The sequence below is a fragment of the Pongo abelii genome, chromosome 1 (assembly GCF_028885655.2).
Source record: "Pongo abelii isolate AG06213 chromosome 1, NHGRI_mPonAbe1-v2.0_pri, whole genome shotgun sequence".
In the NCBI taxonomy this organism is placed as follows: Eukaryota; Metazoa; Chordata; class Mammalia; order Primates; family Hominidae; genus Pongo; species Pongo abelii.
The window spans coordinates 23,937,219-23,958,640 of record NC_071985.2 but is presented as its reverse complement, the minus strand read 5'-3'; the positions used below and the strand labels follow the sequence as shown (position 1 = coordinate 23,958,640).

The window sequence follows — 21,422 nt, the reverse complement described above, 5'->3', positions numbered from 1 at the left end:
TTTCTTTTTTGAGGGTATAATAGCTGCTGAAGACAGTAGCAAGGAGAGTGTCAACCATTCTTCATTGATGCTGCTTCAATATGAACAGCGGCCCGCTCCCCATTTCCCGCCTCATTTCTCCTTGACCTCAACTGAGTATCTTACTCCTTTGCCCATCTGGCACTGGGATTATGGGCTCCTGAATGCTCCGGAGCTCCTTTTAATGTCATTCATAATTTAATCTTGAGCTGCAATTCTGGGTCTTTTGGTTCACACACCTCATTCTTCCTGCATATTTCACTATAAGTAGAGAGAAAAATGCTGGTCACTGGGTGCTGGTGGTAGCCATGCTCTGACCAGAGAGCCCCTGTTCATGCCTTTTGTCCAGGTCCCTGCAGTGCTGTTCTGTGACTGTCTCTGGGCCAGGGTGGGCCTTTTCCCACCAGTGCTTTTGGTAGCAGTGCATTCCATGCAACCGCTTCACAAAGCAGATATTTTTCCAGGGTAACCATGTTATAATTGGGGTTTGTGTTATTAACTAAATCAATCATAATATAAAGCCAATCCAATATCATAAAAATAAAAATCAAGTGACACACAAGCCTCTGTAATAATTATGACCCAGATTAGGAGTACAGCTCATATCTGACACTGGTATGATCTGGAGCATGATTTCATCATTGTAGTGTTCATAGGTGGCGTTAGTTTTGCTTTGATGAATCATCCTTGGTGGTAGCATTGGGCTCTACTTCCCATATCTCAAATTGGGTTTCTTGGAACCCAACTCTTCTGGAGGAAAACTTTTGAGTTGACATTGAGCCCCTCAGTGTCATTCCCTAAGATACCAAGACAATGAAAGCAAGGAGGATGTGTGGGTGACCAGAGCCTTGGGCCCTCTCTGTTTCAACCATGACAAAATGTTTGACCACATTTTACAATCCTTCTGGAGTTTCTTCCCTAGAGCACTGCTCTTAGCTGGGTGGCCCCCTTCTCCATCTTTTGGCACTCTCTGCATTCCCTCCCTCTACTTAGCAGACCCAGCTTTCTGATTGATCCTACTCCCTGGCCTCTTGCTTTTTTATATATATTTTTTTTTCTTTTGAGACGGGGTCTCACTCTGTCATCCAGGCTAGAGTGTAGTGGTGCAATCACAGCTCACTGTAGCCTCAACCTGCCAGGCTCAAGCAATCCTCCCCACTCAGCTTCCTGAGTAGCTGGGACTACAGGTGCCCACCACCATGCCTGGCTAATGCTTAAAATTTTTTTTGTAGAGACAGGGTCTCACTATGTTGCCCAGGATGGCCTCACACTCCTGTGCTCAAGCAATCCTCCTGCCTTGGCCTCCCGAAGTTCCACAACTTCTTTTCTCTCTTTGTCCTATCTCAGTACAGCATAAAAATGGGGAGTAACAAGGGATTCCTCAGACGTCAGCCCATAAGACACCAAGACAAACAGGGACAGATTACTGAAAAGCACAATCTAAAGAAGTCCAGGCCAGGCGCGGTGGCTCATGCCTGTAATCCCCGCAGGATCACTGGGATCGCAGTGGCTCATGACTGTAATCCCAGGTGGATCACTTGAGGCCGGGAGTTTGAGACCAGCCTGGCCAACATGGTGAAACCTCATCTCTATTAAAACACAAAAATTAGCTGGGTGTGGTGGCAGGCGCCTGTAATCCCAGCTACTCGGGAGGCTGAGGCAGGAGAATTGCTTGAACCCGGGAAGCAGAGGTTTCAGTGAGCCAAGATGGCGCCACTGCACTCTAACCTGGGCGACAGAACAAGATTTTATCTCAAAAAATAAATAAAATAAAATAAAATAAAAAAGAAGCCCAGGGACAAATGAGCCCACCTCCACTGTAGACACTGGGAGCCACATTCTCAAAATGAGTAACTACAGAGAAGAGACAGAATTCTCACAAGAGGGCATATCCTCCGCCCTTCATACATTTCTCCTGTAACACCTTTCTGGTTGAAAAGAAATAAGAAAGCTGTGCTTGACTTTCGCTCTGGTGCTTTTTAAGATCAAGCAGTAATCTTATATTCTTTCATTGCCTTCCACATTTCTTTTCCTTCTTCCCTGTCCTCTTTCTTTTTAAATTCAGATCATTTAACAGACAAGGGTCATAGCTAAAAATAAATCTTCATTGTACTGAGCTACCTATGATGTCATTTACTGTATTCATAGGTCTTCAGAGTCAACACTCCAGGCATGTAGACACACACAGGAGAATAAAACCTCAGTTCCCAGGCAGCTTCCAGAAGCTGTGGCATTGCTGTGGCCTGAGGCCTGGACTTTCCCAGGGGATAGGTATCCAGATGGTTTGTGCCCTTCCATATCACCTTTCATTCAGAGGCCTTACCTGGATTGGTAGCCAGCATTGATACTCACACCTCCCCAAAGAGGTAAGTTTTAGTAGGAAACTGAAGGAAACCAAGGCCCAACAAAATGAGGCGACTAGATGGAGTGACTGGGGAAGTTTCCAGCCAAGTCAGATATAAAATTTGTGCTGTGAAAAACTGTTATCTGTATTTTGGTATTTACCAAATAACAGTGAGCCACGATCACTCCATGCAGTGGGTTAAACTTGTGGGAGAAGTAAATTCTGTGGTATCAGCTCAGAACAGAACATATTGGGAATGCATAATAGAAAAGCAGTACTCTCACTCGGCTCCATAACTCCAGCAAATTTGCGGATTGGGGTTAAGCAAGTCTGGAATTCCAGAATTCAAGTTACCCAAGTGTGGCAGGCCAGGGGAATTTCTGCGGGCCGGATGGGAAATCTTCAAAGTCAGCATTTATTTTCATCTGTACTCAATATTTTGGCCCAATATGTAAGTAACTTGATTTCCATTCTTGTGTTGATAAGGAGCCTAAAATCCTGGAGCAGAGAAAGGAAAAGTTGGTCTCCACTTGGGTCTAAATGTGGTCATCAGTCATGGAAAATGCTGACTATGACCATTCCCAATCAGCTCCTCATGCCTGGCACTAAGAGACACTAGACACCTTGGGCTGCAATGACTGCATTGTGCATTTGTCACTTTACCATAAGCTGCATGAGTCCCCAGCTGGCTGTGTTAAAATGCTCCATCTTCCCAATAGCCATGTGTCCCTTGAAGGCAGGAACTCTTTTATGTTGCTTCTGCAGCTCTCATGGTGCACCATGTTGCTTATTCTTTTTTTCCCTTTTTAAATTTATTTATTTTTAGAGATGGGGTCCTGCTATGTTGCCCAGGCTGGTCTAGAACTCCTGGCCTTAAGACATCCTCCCACCTTGGCTTCCCGAAGTTTTGGGATTACAGGCGTGGGACATCACGCCCAGCCCATGTTGGTATTCTCTCTGTCAGGACCCAAACAGGGAAGCGGAACCATGTGTAAATTTTGAAGAATATATTAGGCAATGGTGGGAGAAGCTAAGGAATGGTGCATGACAAGGAGTTAAAGGATCAGTCACAAACCAGCCTTCCTGAAGCACTGGTGTGGATGGAACAAAGTTTGCCAAGGAATCTAATAGGCAGCTAGGCACATCCAGTTGCTGAAGTGGGACCATGAAAGTAGAGCTGGTAGAAAAGCCTATGTTTCTGATGGTGAGCCAGCCCCATTAATGGTCTTAGGAAGAGTTGCTAGATGTGGAACGGGAAACTGAACAAACTGGAACCCACCAGCACCCCTGCACCTGCCAGCCAGAGCATCAAACCACAATGACCTTCAGAGAGTAGTGGCTGTTGCTTTACTTCCACCTTCCTAATCTTGGACAAATTTCTCTTTTGGCCAGCTCTCACCCAGAGGCATACAAAGAAAGGAACTTGAGAAAACCATTCCAGTTAAAGCAAGTCGACCCAGCACAGTCCAAAATCCATGCAGGTATGTACTAGTTGCTCAGAACTCAAGCAGTCAGTTTCTAGCATTGTGAGAAAAGCCCTAATCTAAAGTCAGGATATCTAGGATTTCCGGTCATAGTTCTACCTCTAAAAATGTGTCCTGGGCTAAATTGTTAACCTCTCTGCCCCTCAGGTCCTTAGGGAAAGAAAATGATGACTCATCACCTCTTAGAGGGTGCATACAGAAGTGGAGGAGTTAAAATGTTAGCAGTGAAACTGTCAAACAGTACACAGGGGAAAAAAAAGAAACTTCCATCCAAAGGTTCTAAAAGATGCTAGATTCTGCAATGTTATTTTCTCTGATTTTCCTACTGTGCATGTAAAGCATGTTTATTTACAGCTGAGTCTCCCTGCTAAAGCATGGGTTTGAAAATGAGAAATTCTAGGCCAGGCGTAGTGGCTTACACCTATAATCCCAGCACTTTGGGAGGCTGAGGCAGGTGGATCATCTGAGATCAGGAGTTCAAGACCAGCCTGGCCCACATGGTGAAACCCCATCTCTACTAAAAAAATACAAAATTAGCCGGCATGGTGGTGGGCGCCTGTAATCCCAGCTACTCAGGAGGCTGAGGCAGGAGAATCACTTGAACCCAGGAGGCAGAGGTTGCAGTGAGCTGAGATCGCACCACTGCATTCCTGCCTGGTCAACAAGAGTGACACTCCATCTCCAAAAAAAAAGAAAATGAGAAAATCTAACTATTTTTTCCTGTAACTATAATCTTGGTGTGCTATGAAATTTGGAGCAAGTCATTAAACCATTTTCTGTCAACATTTACTTATATACAGAATGGGATTAATAATATTCTAACAATAGTAATTGACCATTAGCTAAGTCCTTTAAAGAAATGAAGTCTCCAGCATTTGTTGCATCAAGGCCCTGCAGAGCTGTATAAGCTTCAGCCCTGCTGTGTTCTACTAGACTCCAGGGCTTGCCTCTGTTATCTCCAACAGATAACATCATGCCAGAGCACATGACGTCAGCACTCGCCCCATTTAACCTTAAGTCAACACTACAGGGTTTGCTTCCTTTTACCAAGTACCAGCAAACATAGAAAAATAATCAGTTTCCTGGTTCCAGTCTGATCTGCTGCAAAGAACAAAGAAGGGCCCGCCTTACCTTATCCACTGGATAAAGGGAATGGGGAGCCAAAAAACGATGTAGGAGATGGTGCCAGGCCAGGGTTGAGGAAGCAGGACAGAACCCAGGAATTTGCTTTCTCCCTGGACCTACTGCTTTCTACAGAGGGTCAGAGAGTTCGGCCAGAAACCTCCTCCAAGACCAGGGTTATGTGTGTGCCTCCTTAATTAGAAAAACAGGCCAGACACAGCAGCTCACACCTGTAAGTCCAGTACTTTGGGAGGCCAAGGTAGGAGGATCACTGGAGGCCAGAAATTCAAGACCTGCTTGGGCAACATAGTGAGACCTTAGAATTACAAAAAAAAAAAAAAAAAAAAAAAAAAAGCCAGTCTATTAGTTCATTTTCACGCTGCTGATAAAGACATACCTGAGACTGAGCAATTTACAAAAGAAAGAGGTTTAATTGGACTTACAGTTCCACGTGGCTGGGGAAGCCTCACAATCATGGCAGAAGGCAAGGAGAAGCAAGTCACATCTTACATGGATGGCAGCAAGCAAAGAGAGAACTTCTGAAGCAAAACTCGCCCTTATAACAACCATCAGATTTCGTGAGACTTACTGTCATGAGAACAGCACGGGAAAGACCTGCCCCTATTCTGTCCGGAATTGGTCGGTTCTTGGTCTCACTGACTTCAAGAATGAAGCCGCGGACCCTCGCAGTGAGTGTTACAGCTCTTAAGGTGGCACGTCTGGAGTTTGTTCCTTCTGATGTTCGGATGTGTTCCGAGTTTCTTCCTTCTGGTGGGTTCGTAGTCTCACTGGCTTAGGAGTGAAGCTGCAGACCTTCGCGGTGAGTGTTACAGCTCTTAAGGCAGCACGTCTGGAGTTGTTTGTTCCTCTCAGTGGGCTCGTGGTCTCGCTGGCATCAGGAGTGAAGCTGCAGACCTTCGTGGTGAGCATTACAGCTCATAAAAGCAGTGTGGACCCAAAGAGTGAGCAGTAGCAAGATTTATTGCAAAGAGCGAAAGAACAAAGCTTCCACAGTGTGGAAGGGGACCCCCAGCGGGTTGCCACGGCTGGCTCGGGCAGCCTGCTTTTATTCTCTTATCTGGCCCCACCCACATCCTGCTGATTGGTAGAACCGCGTGGTCTGTTTTGACAGGGTGCTGATTGGTGCGTTTACAATCCCTGAGCTAGACACAAAGGTTCTCCACGTCCCCACCAGATTAGCTAGATACAGAGTGTCCACACAAAGGTTCTCCAAGGCCCCACCAGAGCAGCTAGATACAGAGTGTCCATTGGTGCATTCCCAAACCCTGAGCTAGACACAGGGTGCTGATTGGTGTGTTTACAAACCTTGAGCTAGATACAGAGTGCCAATTGGTGTATTTACAATCCCTGAGCTAGACATAAAGGTTCGCCACCTCCCCACCAGACAGGAGCCCAGCTGGCTTCACCCAGTGGATCCCGCACTGTGGCTGCAGATGGAGCTGCCTGCCAGTCCGGCGCCGTGCGCCGGCACTCCTCAGCCCTTGGGTGGTTGATGGGACTGGGCGCTGTGGAGCAGGGGGTGGTGCTCGTGGAGGAGGCTCAGGCGGCATAGGAGCCCACGGAGGGGGTGGGAGGCTCAGGCATGGCGGGCTGCAGGTCCCGAGCCCTGCCCCACGGGAAGGGCTAAGGCCCTGCGAGAAATCCAGCGCAGCGCCGGTGGGCTGGCACTGCTGGGGGACCCAGTACACTCTCCGCAGCCCCTGGCCCGGGTGCTAAGCCCCTCGTTGCCCGGGGCGGGCAGGGTCGGCCGGCTGCTCCGAGTGCAGGGCCCGCCAAGCCCACACGCACCCGGAACTCCAGCTGGCCCGCAAGCGCCCCGCGCAGCCCGGGTTCCCGCTCGCGCTTCTCCCTCCACACCTCCCTGCAAGCTGAGGGAGCGGGCTCCGGCCTTGGCCAGCCCAGAAAGGGGCTCCCACAGTGCAGCGGTGGGCTGAAGGGCTCCTCAAGTGCTGCCAAAGTGGGAGCCCAAGCAGAGGAGGCGCTGAGAGCGAGCGAGGGCTGTGAGGACTGCCAGCACGCTGTCACCTCTCACTATGACTCAATTACCTCCCAATGGGTCCCTCCCACAACACGTAGGAATTCAAGATGAGATTTGGGTGGGGACACAGCCAAACCATATCACCAGGTGTGGTGGCATGCTCCTGTAGTCCCAGCTACTCAGGAGGCTAAGGTTGGAGGATTGCTTGAGCCCAAGAGTTTGAGGCTGCAGGGAGCCGTGATCGTGTCACTGCACTCCAGCCTGGGTAACAGAGCGAGATCTCGTCTTAAAAAAGAAAGAAAAAAAAGACAACCCCAACAGCTCTGAAGGACACAAACTTCACACACACACACACACACTTCATGAATTTCACCCCTTATATCTGGAGGGTTAACTTCATGACAAACATAGGGGTTACGAAAATAACGCACCATAGTATTTCCCCCCGCAGTTTTTCATTAACAACATGAGCCTTCCTAGGTCTGAGTACTTTGGTGTCTGTCCTTAATAATTAATATCTGGGCATTAAAAATTTCAGCTCTTTCTACCTAGCATGTGTAAGCGTCAACCAGAACCTACTAACAAATGTGAACATACAACATTTGAACATAAAGTAATATCTCTGGCCTTCAAAGGTGACAAAGCTCAGAGTAGCATTTCTCATCCTAAGCTTCCAGCTGTTGGCCTGAGCATATTCACAAAGGTGAAGCCTTGTACTGCACCATCCACATTCTCTCCCATGTCTCTGTAGGCCAGGAGCATGCTTAAGCAAGTTGGCTGATGATCTGAAGAGTTACATAGAGTCAAGGATAAACATATTTTGGACTTTTTAAAACCCAGCATAAAAATAGCAGTAAAAATATTTCACAATAAAAATAATCATTTCTGAAGCCCTTTATTAGTTTGCCCCCTTTCTTAACTGGAAGACTTTTAAGTGACTTACAGCATTTAGGTCCAATGTCATGTTTGCTATGTTTATATAGTAACCAAAAACTCTGGATAAATATTTATGTAGTTACAAAACTTTTAACGGGCCCCAAACTTGGAATAATCCAAAAGAAACACAACGCTCCATTTTGGGCAGTTGTAAATCCCCTGTTGTCAACATAACTCGGACATTGGAAAGGAAGGAGTAAGCCTGAATGGCTCCCATATGTTTGCCATGAGCAGGCTTCAAGGGATGGGGGTGGAGGGGAGAATGGAGGAAGGGGCTGCCATGGCTGGCCTGCGTCGAGTGCCCTGACAGTCTGGTAATGTGCAGAGCATTGTTTTGCGCTTGTCAGCTGTTGCCCAGGGATGCCTGTGTGATAAATGAATAATGGGCTCCACAGGGCTCCCCTTACACTAAAAAATTCAGCACTTATGGTTCTGGCCAGTTTTCTATCCCATCCTGTCTTTTGGTCATTCTGGAAGGTACATTTGTTCCCTGGGCCATAAAAGAGAATATTATAGCTTTTAGGGAAAATTGAGGCCAGCAATTCAGAGCATCAGTCTTTAGGGACATGACATAAACAAATCATATTTGAAACCTGGATGCAAGATCATCTAGAAAAGTACCCAGGATCAATGGGGTGGGAGAGTGGAAATAAAGGAAAATAATTTAACAAAGGTTGCTCCCTTGAATACATAAAGACCCAAACTTACTTATTTTATTTTATTTATTTTTTGAGACAGAGTCTCACTGTTGCCCAGGTTGGAGTGCAGTGGCATGATAATGATAGTTTCAAATTCCTGAGCTCAAGAGATCTTCCTGCCTCAGCTTCTAGAATAGCTGGAACTACAAGTGCATGCCACCAGGCTTAGCTAATTATAAAAAAAATTTTTTTTTAGAGGCAGGGTCCCAATAGGTGCTTGGGCTGCTCTCGAAGTCCTGAGCTCAAGTGATCCTCCCATCTTGGCCTCCCAAAGCACCAGGATTACAACCCTGAACCACTGCACCTGTCTGGCTCAAACTTGCTTATTTTTAACTGGTAATCATTTCAGAAATTTTATGAGAGAGAGAGAGAGAAAGCAAAGGATGCTCCTAGGCCTGTACATACAACAAGTTGGCCGTGGAGTCATAGTAATTTGGGGCCAGTCCTCTATAAAATAGTAATAATAACTGTATCTACCTCATGAGGTTGTTGTGAGACATATCTACAGCAATACAGAAGTTGCTTAGCACAATGTCAGGCACAGAGTAAGTGGTAATCAATGCTAGCTAGTATTATTCTTCCTGAACTCTTCAGACACTGATTCACTACCCTCACTGCAGGGAAAGAGTTAAAACTAGACGTATTTAGCTGGAACGACTAGAAAAATTGAGCAGAAAATCTTTCCAAAAAGTTTTGACTTGGAGAAAGGAGGTTTATGGTTCTGTTCCCTGAAAGCTATGGCCTAGCGGGGGGACAGTCTCTGCCCAGCAGGAGAGAAACCCTACCGTCACTGAGGCTAAGTTAGCAGAAGGCTGGTCTCTTAAGAATGGAGGCTGGGAGGGCCTTTTGGTCTTTGGATAGTTCAAAGCATTTCTCAAAGCTTTGCTAGTGGGGCAAGAAATACCCAATAAAACCTGAAATAGCCCCTGCCAGGGCTGATGGCCAACAGCTGTGGGAATGGCAGCTGCTGTGACCCACGTCACTGCACCTGACCCAGGCATGGGGATCCCTGACAAGTGGTCATGAGAGTCTCACATTTTTAATCTGTCTGGAAGCCAATGGGAGGTGTAAGGAAGCCAGATTCTGATCCCAAACAGTGGCATCCAATCAATTTGCATAGATTTCTCATCATGATCCCTTCTTCCTTACCATGGAGTTGGAGAGAAAGGGAGAATTCCCATACTTTGGCAATATGAAAGGACTATTCCGTAATTCTATTCTCAGGACAGTTTTCCTTCCTTTTAAAAATTCAGGTTGGCTGGGCTTGGTGGCTCATGCCTGTAATCCTAGCACTTTGGGAGGCCAAGGTAGGCGGATCACGAGGTCAGGAGATCAAGACAGGTCTGTGAAACCCCGTCTCTACTAAAAAATACAAAAAATTAGCCGGGCGTGGTGGTGGGTACCTGTAGTCCCAGCTACTTGGGAGGCTGAGGCAGGAGAATGGCATGAACTCGGGAGGCGGAGCTTGCATTGAGCCGAGATTGCACCACTGCACTCCAGCCTGGGTGACACAGAGAGACTCCATCTCAAAAAAAAAAAAAATCCGCCTATAATCCCATCACTCTGGGAGGCCAAGGTGGGTGGATCATGAGATCAGGAGTTCAAGACCAGCCTGGTCAAGATGGTGAAACCCCGTCTCTACTAAAAATACAAAAAAATTAGCCAGGCTTGGTGGTGGGTGCCTGTAATCCCAGTTGAGGCAGAGAATTGCTTGAACCCAGGAGGCAGAGCTTGCAGTGAGCCGAGATCACACCACTGCACTCCAGCCTGGGTGAAAAAGCGAGACTCCATCTCAAAAAAAAAAAATTTTCAGATAAATTTCTCATCAGAATAGAATTCTATACCTGGGGCCCTTTGAATACTGTTTTGAATGTTGAACATCGTTTGAGGTGAAATAATGATGCTAACTCACATTTATTAAGCATTTACAATATGTCTTGCACCCCCTGCAGGCACTTTATATCTATTTAATTTAATCTTATAACGCTTATCTCTAATACCAACGTTACATACTAGTGAGTGCCAGAGGTGGAATCCAACTCACCTTTTTCTTTTCTTTTTTTTTTTTTTTTTGCAGTGGTGTCTCACTCTGCCACCCAGGCTGGAGTGTAGTGGCACAAGTTTGGTTCAGTGCAAAGTTTGCCTCTTGGGTTCAAATGACTCTCTTGCCTCAGCCTCCCGAGTAGCTGGGATTACAAGTGTGTGCCACCAGGCCCAGCTAATTTTTGTATTTTTAGTAGAGACGAGGTATCACCATGTTGGCCAGGCTGGTCTTGAACTACTGACCTCAAGGGATCCGCTGGCCTCAGCCTCTCAAAATTCTGAGATTACAGGTGTGAGACACTGTGCCTGGCCTAACTCACCTTTTTCTTTATAGAAAGCTGCCTTGTTTTTGAAGGAAGTCTTGAAACATTTTTTTCTTCTTAAAAGTATTTTATAAAGTCTTTTGATTATAAAAATAATGTATGTTTATAACAGAAATTTTGGAAAATGCAAAATGTGTAAAGAAGTAGTAATTCTACTACTCCACATATAACTGCTGTTAATATTTTAAATTTTCCTAAGGTATTTTTCTGCACATATATTGATAATATTTCTTTTTTCTCCAAATTGTGATCTTAAAACTTTTAGACTTTCCAAAGATTTTTTAAACTTCTTTGAAATACCAGGAAGCCCATCTAACCCAGTGAAGCAAGTACGGACTTTTGAAGTTCAAACATAGTTTGGAAAATTGACCACACGGTTTCCAAGAGGAAACTAGAATTGGCAAAATGTCCTTTTCCACCCTGATAGGGGCTTTAAATCCCTAACCATTTGTTTTGCTGGCAGCAGGACCACTTTTTAGTGGCAACCAATGACTATTAGTGCCAATAAAAGTTCTTAAACCCCTTACAGCATTAATCATGCTCCAGATGTTACAAAAGTTGAGTGACCGAAAATGTACATACATTAAAATCTTCAGCTGCTGCCTCAAGGTCATGGGGATTTCAGCTTCATTCTCTTAATTCAGAGTTAAGCCAGACCCCATCGGTGAGATTTCAGCCTCATTATAAACCACAGAGGCTTCATTTTGCATATATTTCAGCATTTTCTATTTTCCTTTGGCCACTCTCATAGTGTATGTGTTCCTTTAAAACATCTCCTCTTTGATGAATAGTCCTTCCTGGGGCCCTTTTGTAGGCATGAGAGATTATACTCTGTTTTGATTCTATCTTTGCCCCTGAGATACCAACCAGTAGCATTCTTCCCACTTTGTCTGATCAAATGGAATTATTTTTAGAAGAAGCTGCTGTGTTTGAAAGACAGCTTATAATCTTAGAAAAGCCCTTTACATTGCAGACATATGGGCTTCTTGACAGTGTGTGTTAGAATTGCAATGTTTTCTCTGCCCAGAGGACTACCTTTGAATTCACCCTTTCTGCTTGTGTGTGTCTGTAAAGATAAATGAATTGCTTTGGCACTGAATATAGTAACTGTAGCGTGCATCATTTCTGACAACTACTTCCTGAACTTCTTCCCTGAATTTTGTACCAACTGTTCTCATTGGTTCTCCGCAGAGCTCGTGGCACAGAGGAAAACGGACATCAGGTAGCGGTAGCAGGCTGGCGACTGTGGCTTTTACACATTGTTTCACACAACCCCGTCCAGTAGTTTTACACACTCACTAAACAAACAGAAGGCACCATCCAATTCACTGGAGCCCCGTTGGATAAATACGGAAAGAATGTGGGAGCTATGTCATGAACCACAATGGTTTTGTGTTCTGTGTAATTTGAAGACGAGATTCCTTTGCTGTGTGTCACCTCCCATATTACCACTGTCGCCCAACATTTCATAACCATCAACTCTTTGCCAGTGCCCACATGCAAAGATGGGTTTGTATTAAAAAATAAATGAGAACAGCACATTCTGATGTGGTGTAGTATATCAGCATTTTCCACGAAGCCTCGTCGCCGGCCTTCCCCTTTTAGGAAACAAAGGACCCGTGACAGAGCCTACTTATCCCGTTACAGCTCCTGGTGAGAAGGGCAAAGCGATGTCAGAAATAATAGAAAAGGCTTTTTCCTTTGAAATATCTAAACGTTCAAAGATGGGAACAGCCGCAGGGGGGAGAATACTGTGCTGTGCAAGTTGATCTGATTTTGTGGACCATCCATTTCCAATTGGGAAGCTCACTTACTTTCAACTTGAAGCATCAGAAAACCAGACATACAGCAGCTTCAGCCTATAGGGGTTTTTCTCATGTAACAAGAAGAACAGAAGTGGACAGAGGCCGAGTTCTCAAGGACTCAGTTTCTTTCTGTCCCATCAACCTTACCATGTTGGATTGTCATCTTTGTGCTTGTTGCCTCATGGTGGCAAGATAGCTGCAGCACCTCTGGGACTCACGACTGATTTTTAAGGTAGGAAGAAGGCGACAGGACTGTACTAGCCAGACGGCTTCCTTTCATCTGGAAAGCAAAAGGTTTCCCTGAATCCTCAGCAGATTTCTGCTGTCTTCCCATTGGCCAGAACTGTGTCACATGGTCACATTTTAAAATAGGTTTAAAAATGAGTTTTTCCTGGGAATATTGCTGGCTTGAACTAAATTGTGGTTCTGTTAGTGCAAAAGAAGAGGAGTGGGTGGAGTTTGGTCACATACCTCACACAGCCGCTCTTCTTAAGATGCTACTTAGAGGATGGTAGGGACTGAGAGGAGGAGGCAGAAAGAGCATAGTGACCTCTTTGGAGATGTAAGTGACTGTCTACATCATGTGTTTGTAGAGCCATGGGAATCACAAATAACTCTTGGGATAGATTAGCAGCCCCAAACCTTTTGTTCGCATGCGAAAATCTCTGTAATGAATTGTTAGTTCCCTGTTACAATTATTATGAAAATCTGCTGTGTTTAAATTATTGGGAAAGTAAAAGTATGATTTTTAAAAGGTAAATCTGACCATTTTGCGCATCCCTGGCTTAAAATCCTTCAGGAGATTTCCATAGCTCTTGAGATAAAATGCACCATCCTTGGCATGGGCTCTAGAGACCTGCAGGACACTATTTCAGCAGCCTCCTGTGTGTCTCTCTGCTCCAGGGCTCTCTCTCTCTGTCCCTCCTTTTCCCTAGAACCCTCTTTCCCCATTTGGGGCCCTGTAGCCCCTGCTTATTCTTCAGCTCAAAGATGAAGGGTTCCTTAGAGAAGCATTCCCTTACCCATCAGCCTAGCTTTGGGCACTCCAATAGGAGCGCTGAGTATTCCAATCGTCTCCTTAGCATTAATTTTTAATTTTTATTTATTTTATTTTATTTTTGAGATGGAATTTCACTTTTGTTGCCCAGGCTAGAGTGCAGTGGCACGATCTCAGCTCACTGCAACCTCCGCCTCCCGGGTTCAAGCAATTCTCTGCCTCAGCCTCCTGAGTAGCTGGGATTACAGGTGCCCGCCACCATGCCCGGCTAATTTTTTTGTATTTTTAGTAGAGATGGGGTTTCACCATGTTGGCCAGGCTGGTCTTGAACTCCTGACGTCAGGTGATCCACCTGCCTTGGCTTCCCAAAGTGCTGGGATTACAGGCATGAGCCACCATGCCCAGTGTTATTTATTTTTATAATTAATTATAAAAATTAATTAATTTTCAGTAAATTGTTTCAATTCTCTTTCCCTGCTAGAATGTTAACTTTATGAAGGCCCCGTTGTTCTTTTTTCCTACTTGATTTGTAGCACCTAGTTGGGTGCCTGCTATGTAGTAAGCACTTAAAAAATGTGTATTGAATGAATGAAATAAAATTTTAAAAGTATGAAGCTGCTTTGTTGATACCACATGTTGGTGCCCATCAAAATACTGTCCTCGAACTGGTGTTGGCCTGCAAACTCTTCACTATTCATCTGCAACAAGATAAGTCAGAAATTGAGAGGATTTAGAAACTCTTATAACAATTATCAAATTGTATGCAATGATTAGGAGATTTTTTCTTTTTTGAGACAGGGTCCTGCTCTGTCACCCAGGCTGGGGTGCAGTGGCACGATCAAAGCTCACTGCAATCTTGAACTCCTGGGCTCAAGTGATCCTCTTGCCTCATCCTTCTGAATAGCAGCTGGGACTATAGGTGTGAGCCACCACACCCAGCTAATTCTTTTTTTTTTTTTTTTAAGAGACGGGGGTCTCATGTTGCCCAGGCTGGTCTTGAACTCCTGGGCTCAAGGGATTCTCCCACCTCAGCCTCCCAAAATGCTGGATTTACAAGTGTAAGCCATTGTGCCTAGCCAGATTTTTTTTTTTTTTTTTTTTTTTTTTTAGATGGAGTTTTGCCCTTGTCGCCCAGGCTGGAGTGCAATAGCACAATCTCATTTCACTGCAACCGCTGCCCCCCGGATTCAAGCAATTCTCCTGCCTCAGCCTCCCGAGTAGCTGGGATTACAGGTGTCCGCCACCACGCCCAGCTATTTTTTTGTATTTTTAATAGAGACGGGGTTTCACCATGTTGGCCAGGCTGGTCTTGGACTCCTGACCTCAGGTGATTTACCCACCTCAACCTCTCAAAGTGCTGGGATTACAGGCATGAACCACCACGCCCGACCCCCAGAAATTTTTAAAAATAAAATCAAATTGGCTGGGCGTGGTGGCTTGCCCCTGCAATCCCAGCACTTTGGGAGGCCAAGGCGGGCAGATCACGAGGTCAGGAGATTGAGACCATCCTGGCTAACAAGGTGAAACCCTGTCTCTACTAAAAATACAAAAAATTAGCCAGGCGTGGTGGCGGGCACCTGTAGTCCCAGCTACTCGGGAGGCTGAGGCAGGAGAATGGCGGGAACCCGGGAGGCAGAGCTTGCAGTGAGCCGAGATCACGCCACTGCACTCCAGCCTGGGTGACAGAGCGAGACTCCGTCTCAAAAAAGAAAAAAAATCAAATTAGTCCTTCGCACAGTTTGAGAAACACTGCTATGGGTTAGATACTGCAAACTATCATTACACTAATAAAATGTAAACATTTTTGAAGCTTCAGGAGCTCAGAAGCCACTGTCAGCAGCATGGGAAGCTGGCAGGTCAACAACAACCTCCTGCAAGAGGGAAACCATATAGCCCCCACACCCCCCACTTCCTGAGTGGAATCCTAACTCCTTAACTTCCCAGCAAGTTATTTAATCCAGCTGCCTCAGTTTCCTCATGTGTAAATGGGGATTACAAAAGAACTTTCTTCACAGTGTTATTTTGAAAGATTACGTGGGGGCAACTATATGCAAAGCGTTTAGTGCAGAATCTGTCTCCAGTATACACTAGCTAAGCGTCTGCTATTATTATTACTTGCAAACCATTTTGCAAAAAATAAAAGATTTAAAAAAAAAAACAGTTTTGATTAAAATAACACCTCAAATATAACAGCACACTGAACAGAGATGGTATCAAGCCTACACTGAGAGCAAAGTGCTTGCTGGGAGGATATGCAGTTGTGTGTGTCTGAGGCCTGGCTCTGACCTCATATCAAGGAAAATATTTGCACGGCAGAGCTGTTATATTCATGTGTGATTCTTTTTTCTTTTCTTTTCTTTTTTTTTTTTTTTTTTGAGACAGAGTCTTGCTCTGTCGCCCAGGCTGGAGTGCAGTGGCGCGATCTCTGCTCACTGAAAGCTCCGCCTCCCGGGTTCCCGCCATTCTCCTGCCTCAGCCTCCCAAGTAGCTGGGACTACAGGCGCCCGCCACCATACCTGGCTAATTTTTTGTGTTTTTTCAGTAGAGACGGGTTTTACCGTGTTAGCCAGGATGGTCTCGATCTCCTGACCTCATGATCCGCCTGCCTTGGCCTCCCAAAGTGCTGGGATTACAGATGTGAGCCGCCACACCCGGCCTCTTTTTTTTTTGGGGGGGGGGATGGAGTTTCGCTCTTGTTGCCCAGGCTGGAGTGCAATGGTGTGACCTTGGCTGACTGCAACCTCCGCCTCCTGGGTTCAAGTGAGTCTCCTGTCTTAGCCTCTGGAGTAGCTGGGATTACAGGCACACAGCACCATGCCCGGCTAATTTTTTGTATTTTCAGTAGAGACAGGGTTTCACCTTGTTGGCCAGACTGGTTTCGAACTCCTGACCTCAGGTGATCCACTCTCCTCAGCCTCCCAAAGTGCTGGGATTACAGGCATAAGCCACTGAGCCCAGCTTCATGCATAATTCTTATAGGGGAAAACTTGCAAACTGAACAGAGAGAGAGAGGGATGACTCTTTTTTTGTTTTTTCATTACTATTATATTTTTTTCTAACTCAGGAAATGGCTGAAATTCTATCATTAAGACTGCAGGCTGGGTGCAGTGGCTCACGCCATCCCAGCACTTTTGGGAGGCCGAGGCGGGAGGATCACCTGAGGTCAGGAGTTGGAAACCAGCTTGGCCAACATGGTAGTCTCTACTAAAAATACAAAATTAGCTGGGCATGGTGGCGCATGCCTGTAACCCCAGCTACTCGGGAGGCTGAGGCAGGAGAATCGCTTGAACCCGGGAGGCGGAGGTTGCAGTGAGCCAGGATCACTCCACTACACTCCAGCCTGGGCAACAAGAGTGAAACTCCATCTCAAAAAAAAAAACATAAAAAACAAAAAACAAAAAACTGCATCTTCTTAGTTGAAGTCTTTAATGTAAAATGCAAGTACAACTTAAATAGGTTACATTTTTAGTCCTTCTCAGTCATTTACACTTTAATATGAAGAAAACCTCTGAAGGCATCTTAGATGGTAGAGGCCTTGCTCCTGTCTTACTGTAACCTGGCACTTGCTCCCCAACTCCACCCCAACTCCGCAAAATCCCGCCCATCATAGAGTTTAGCTTAGCTCGTACCTTAAGCTTCAAGATTTCTTTGCCTGTTCCAGCCTGGCTGTTCTCTCTCTTCCCTGGTAGGAAGCACAGTCTGTGCCACATAACTTGGCACTTATATTCTGCCATCCACTGTTCAGTAGAGTTCCATGCGTGTATCTTAGTCACACCTCTGAGTTCAGAGGCCACTTTTTGATAACTTTTCCTTCCCCACCACCGGGCTGCACACAGAACAGGTGCTCAATAAACCCTTGTTGGACGATGGGGAAGGTGAGGCAGAAACCTAGGGCATATGTGTCAGTAGAGAGTAGGGGCAAGCCTCGAACATGAGCTGGACTAAGTCATTTGTGACCTTAAAGAAAGCGTGTTCGGCTGGGAGCGGTAGCTAACGCCTGTAATCCCAGCACTTTGGGAGGCCGAGGCGGGCAGATCACGAGGTCAGGAGATTGAGACCATCCTGGCTAACACGGTGAAACCCCATCTCTACTAAAAATACAAAAAATTAGCCAGGCATGGTGGCGGGCGCCTGTAGTCCCAGCTACTTGGGAGGCTGAGGCAGGAGAATGGTGTGAACCCAGGAGGCAGAGGTTGCAGTGAGCCGAGATCATGCCACTGCACTCCAGCCTGGGCAACAGAGCGAGGTTCCATCTCAACAACAACAACAACAAAAAAAAAAAAAAAAAAAAAGAGAGAGAGAAAGTGTGTTCAATATAGACGGGAAGGAGAGGGGGCCAGGAGGAAAGAGCGAGAGGGTGAAAACAATGATGGAGGCAGAAAGTATAGTGGAAGATCCCTTTTGAAATAATTTGTTGGCCAGGTGCAGTGGCTCACACCTGTAATCCCAGCACTTGGGGAGGCCAGGGTGGGCGGATCACTCAAACCCAGGAATTCGAGACCAGCCTGGGCAACATAGTGAAACCCTGTCTCTGCAAAAAATACAAAAATTATCCAGGCATGCTGGCACATGCCTGTGGTCCCAGCTACTTGGGAAGCTGAGGCAGGAGGATCACTTGGGCCCAGCAGGTAGGGATTGCAGTGAGCTTTGATCACATTGCTGCACTCTGGCCTGGGTGACAGGAGTGAGAACCTGTATCAAAAAAAAAAAAAAAAGAAAAAGAAAAGAAAAACTCACAATGTTTTCAAGATAGAAGAGACTTCATTCAGCTTGTATATCTGTAGAAAGGAAGGAGACCACAGAGAGGATGCTGTGAAATGGGAAGAGAAGGGGACAATGGGTGCATGATGGTTCCTAAGAGGCATAACACCAAGGATTCTCATAGAAGGGCTAACCTTGGCTGGAAGGAGGCACCCCTCCTCTTCTGACGTAGAAAGGGAGGCAAGGTGGGTAAGTGATGATACACTGATGCTGAGGGGTGGAGAAGAAATGAATGAGGGAGGGAGCTGGTAGACTTGACCTCAGAAGAGACAGAACCCACGTTCCTCTCTTCCAAAGGAAGGTCACCCCACCTCTTCTCTCCTCCACCCCTGGGCTCAGAGTTTGAGGCTTGGCAGTGGAAAGAATGTGTGGGTCAGTGATGAGCTTTCAGAAAAGAGGTGCTTAAAAAGCTTACGCAGTAACCTCCAAGGACCAGGTTTCTACTGGCTACATGGATATGTAGAAGAACCAGTGGCCCATTCATTCACCCAGCAATCACGTGTCCTCCATTTATGTACCCAGCATTCACGTGTCCTCCATTTATTCACCCAACAATCACCTGTCCTCCATTCAGTCACCCAACAATCACGTGTCCTCCATTCATTCAACCAGCAATCACGTGTCCTCCATTCATTCACCCAGCAATCACGTGTCCTCCATTCATTCACCCAACAATCACGTGTCCTCCATTCATTCACCCAGCAATCACGTGTCCTCCATTCATTCACCCAGCAATCACGTGTCCTCCATTCATTCACCCAGCAATCACGTGTCCTCCATTTATTCACCCAGCAATCACGTGTCCTCCATTTATTTACCCAGCAATCACATGTCCTCCATTCATTCACCCAGCAATCACATGTCCAGCACCTACCTCGAGCCAGGTGCTACTTAGAGCCTTGTTCAGCAGTGAACAAAAGAGGCTGAGTCCCTTCATCAAGGAGTTCATAGACTAGATGAGAAGACAGGCAAACAGGCAATTGGGGCACAGTGTGGGGAATGCTACAGTAGGGTAAATAAGGGGAGCTGTTGGGGGGATGGCCCCAGTGGTAATAAAAACTTAAGGCTGCAAAGATTAATCTATTTAGAGTGAGTGGCAGAATCAAAGGCCCAAAGACAAGAAGGAGCCTGGCTTTTTGGAAAGTAAAAGTGGAGCTGTGTGGCTGGAGCAAAGGGTAGGTGGCGAAGAAGAGAAAAGACCTGAGGTCGGAGAGGTACGCAAGGGCTGATCACAGGGAGCAGAGCCTGCCCCTCCAGTCCCACCCAACCTGCCTAGAGTCTGTGTTTTATCCTGCAGAAGGGAGGGAGTTGGAAACAAGAAGGCCAGTTACAAGAGAGTAGTGACTGTGTAAGTGAAAAGAAACAAATGGAGTTGAGAGATTTATAGGCGGGATAATGGGCAGGGCTTGTTAATTGATGGGATAAAGAAGAAGTAAAAGGAGACTCTCAAGTTTCTAGCGTGGGCAACTGGGTCAAGGGAGATGCTGTTCACTGAAATAGGAAACAGGAGGAAGGACTAGTTTATGGGGGAAGATGAAGAGCTTATTTTGAGCATGTGGATGTTGAGGGGCCTGTGGGGAATGTAAATGGGGAATGGCAGCAGACAGCTGGATTTATGTGTCTGGAGCCTGGAAGAGAGGTCTGGACTGGCGGCACTGGATGATTGATCTCCAGCTTTGGATGATAATGGAAGCCTCAGAATCATTGGGATGAACCAGAGGAGAGGAAAGAGCAAGAAGAGAACAAAACGAGGGCTAGACCAGCAGAGAATACAGCCACTTAGGGATGAGCAGAAGCCGAAGAACTCACAAAGGGAGAGGAGCCCACACAGGACACTGGGAGGAGGGGCTGGGAAAGTAGGAGTTAAAAGAGTTAAAGAGCCGGACGTCCTGAAGTCAAGGGATGAAAAGCACATTAAAGGGGGAACAATAAGCAACTTGGGAAGCTACTGAGAGGTCAAGGAAGAAAAGACTCAAGGCAGTCACTGGATCAAGCCACAGAGAGGTTTTAGTAACCTTGCTAAGACTGACTCCGAGGAGTGCTGGGTGGATGCAGAAAGGAAGAGAGGAAAACAGTATCACAGAGACAGCGAATGCGAGCTACTCTCCAAAGATTGCAGTTGAGAAAGAATGACAGATGGAGGGGCAGGTGAGGTCAAGGAAAGTTCTTAATTACGTTGTCATTTTTAAAGATTGAAGTAAATTGTATTTGTTTATATGGTGATGGGTAGGAGGCTATAGAAGAAAGGCTGAAGGAACAGGGTGAGTGAATAACTGATAAGAGTGGAGTTTCTGAAAAGGCAAGATACCATGGAAGGCATTGGCCTTGGACAGAAATGATAAGAATAGTAACAGCAATATTAATAATTAAAGAAAGTTTCTTGTGCAAGGCACCATGTACCTTTTCCATTATCTGTGTTTGTTTGTTTGTTTGAGACAAGGTCTTGCTCAGTTCCCCAGGCTGGAGTGCAGTGGTGCAATCATGGCTCACTGCAGCCTCAATCTAGACTCTGCCTCAAAAAAAAAAAAAAGTGGGGGACAATCTTTAACTGAGGCCCTCACAATTGCTCCATGTCACAGAGCTAATAAATGATGCAGCTGGGGCTCGTTCCATCCTTTACAGAGAAGTAAAGGGGAAGATGGACTCAGGTGCAGTAATGTTGCAGGTTTGGTGACTGTGGGCATTGTCCTCTGATTACCTCTATCTCCTGTGAAGTAGGAGGTGGGGGGGGTGGTGGAGGGGTCAATGGGAGGGAGAGGTTACCCAATCACCTGTAGTGAATGCTGTGACAGATGAGCAGCTGTGAGGGCCACATCTCCAGTAGCTCCGGCAGCCAGCGGGCAGAAGAAGGAGGAGTCGGTGACACAGGACTGGGACTGGTTCTCACTTGTC

At 46.1% G+C, this 21,422-nt stretch overlaps 2 long non-coding RNA genes across 2 annotated transcripts in view; one reads left to right on the top strand and one right to left on the bottom strand.

Annotated features, from left to right (window-relative positions):
• Window positions 1-14,488, top strand: part of LOC129047717 (uncharacterized) — a 33,163-nt gene extending 18,675 nt beyond the window's left edge. Inside the window, exons 3-5 of the long non-coding RNA XR_010137336.1 lie at window positions 2,167-2,384; window positions 3,755-3,843; window positions 12,159-14,488. This is a non-coding gene — a long non-coding RNA (uncharacterized LOC129047717). The remainder of the gene's footprint in view (window positions 1-2,166; window positions 2,385-3,754; window positions 3,844-12,158) is intronic.
• On the bottom strand, window positions 14,373-21,042 carry LOC129047718 (uncharacterized). Its single transcript, XR_008509471.2, has 3 exons — window positions 20,931-21,042; window positions 18,507-18,547; window positions 14,373-14,467 (listed from the first exon to the last, which is right to left on the bottom strand). It is a non-coding gene; the product is annotated as an uncharacterized LOC129047718 (long non-coding RNA).
• Between the last annotated feature and the right edge of the window lie 380 nt (window positions 21,043-21,422).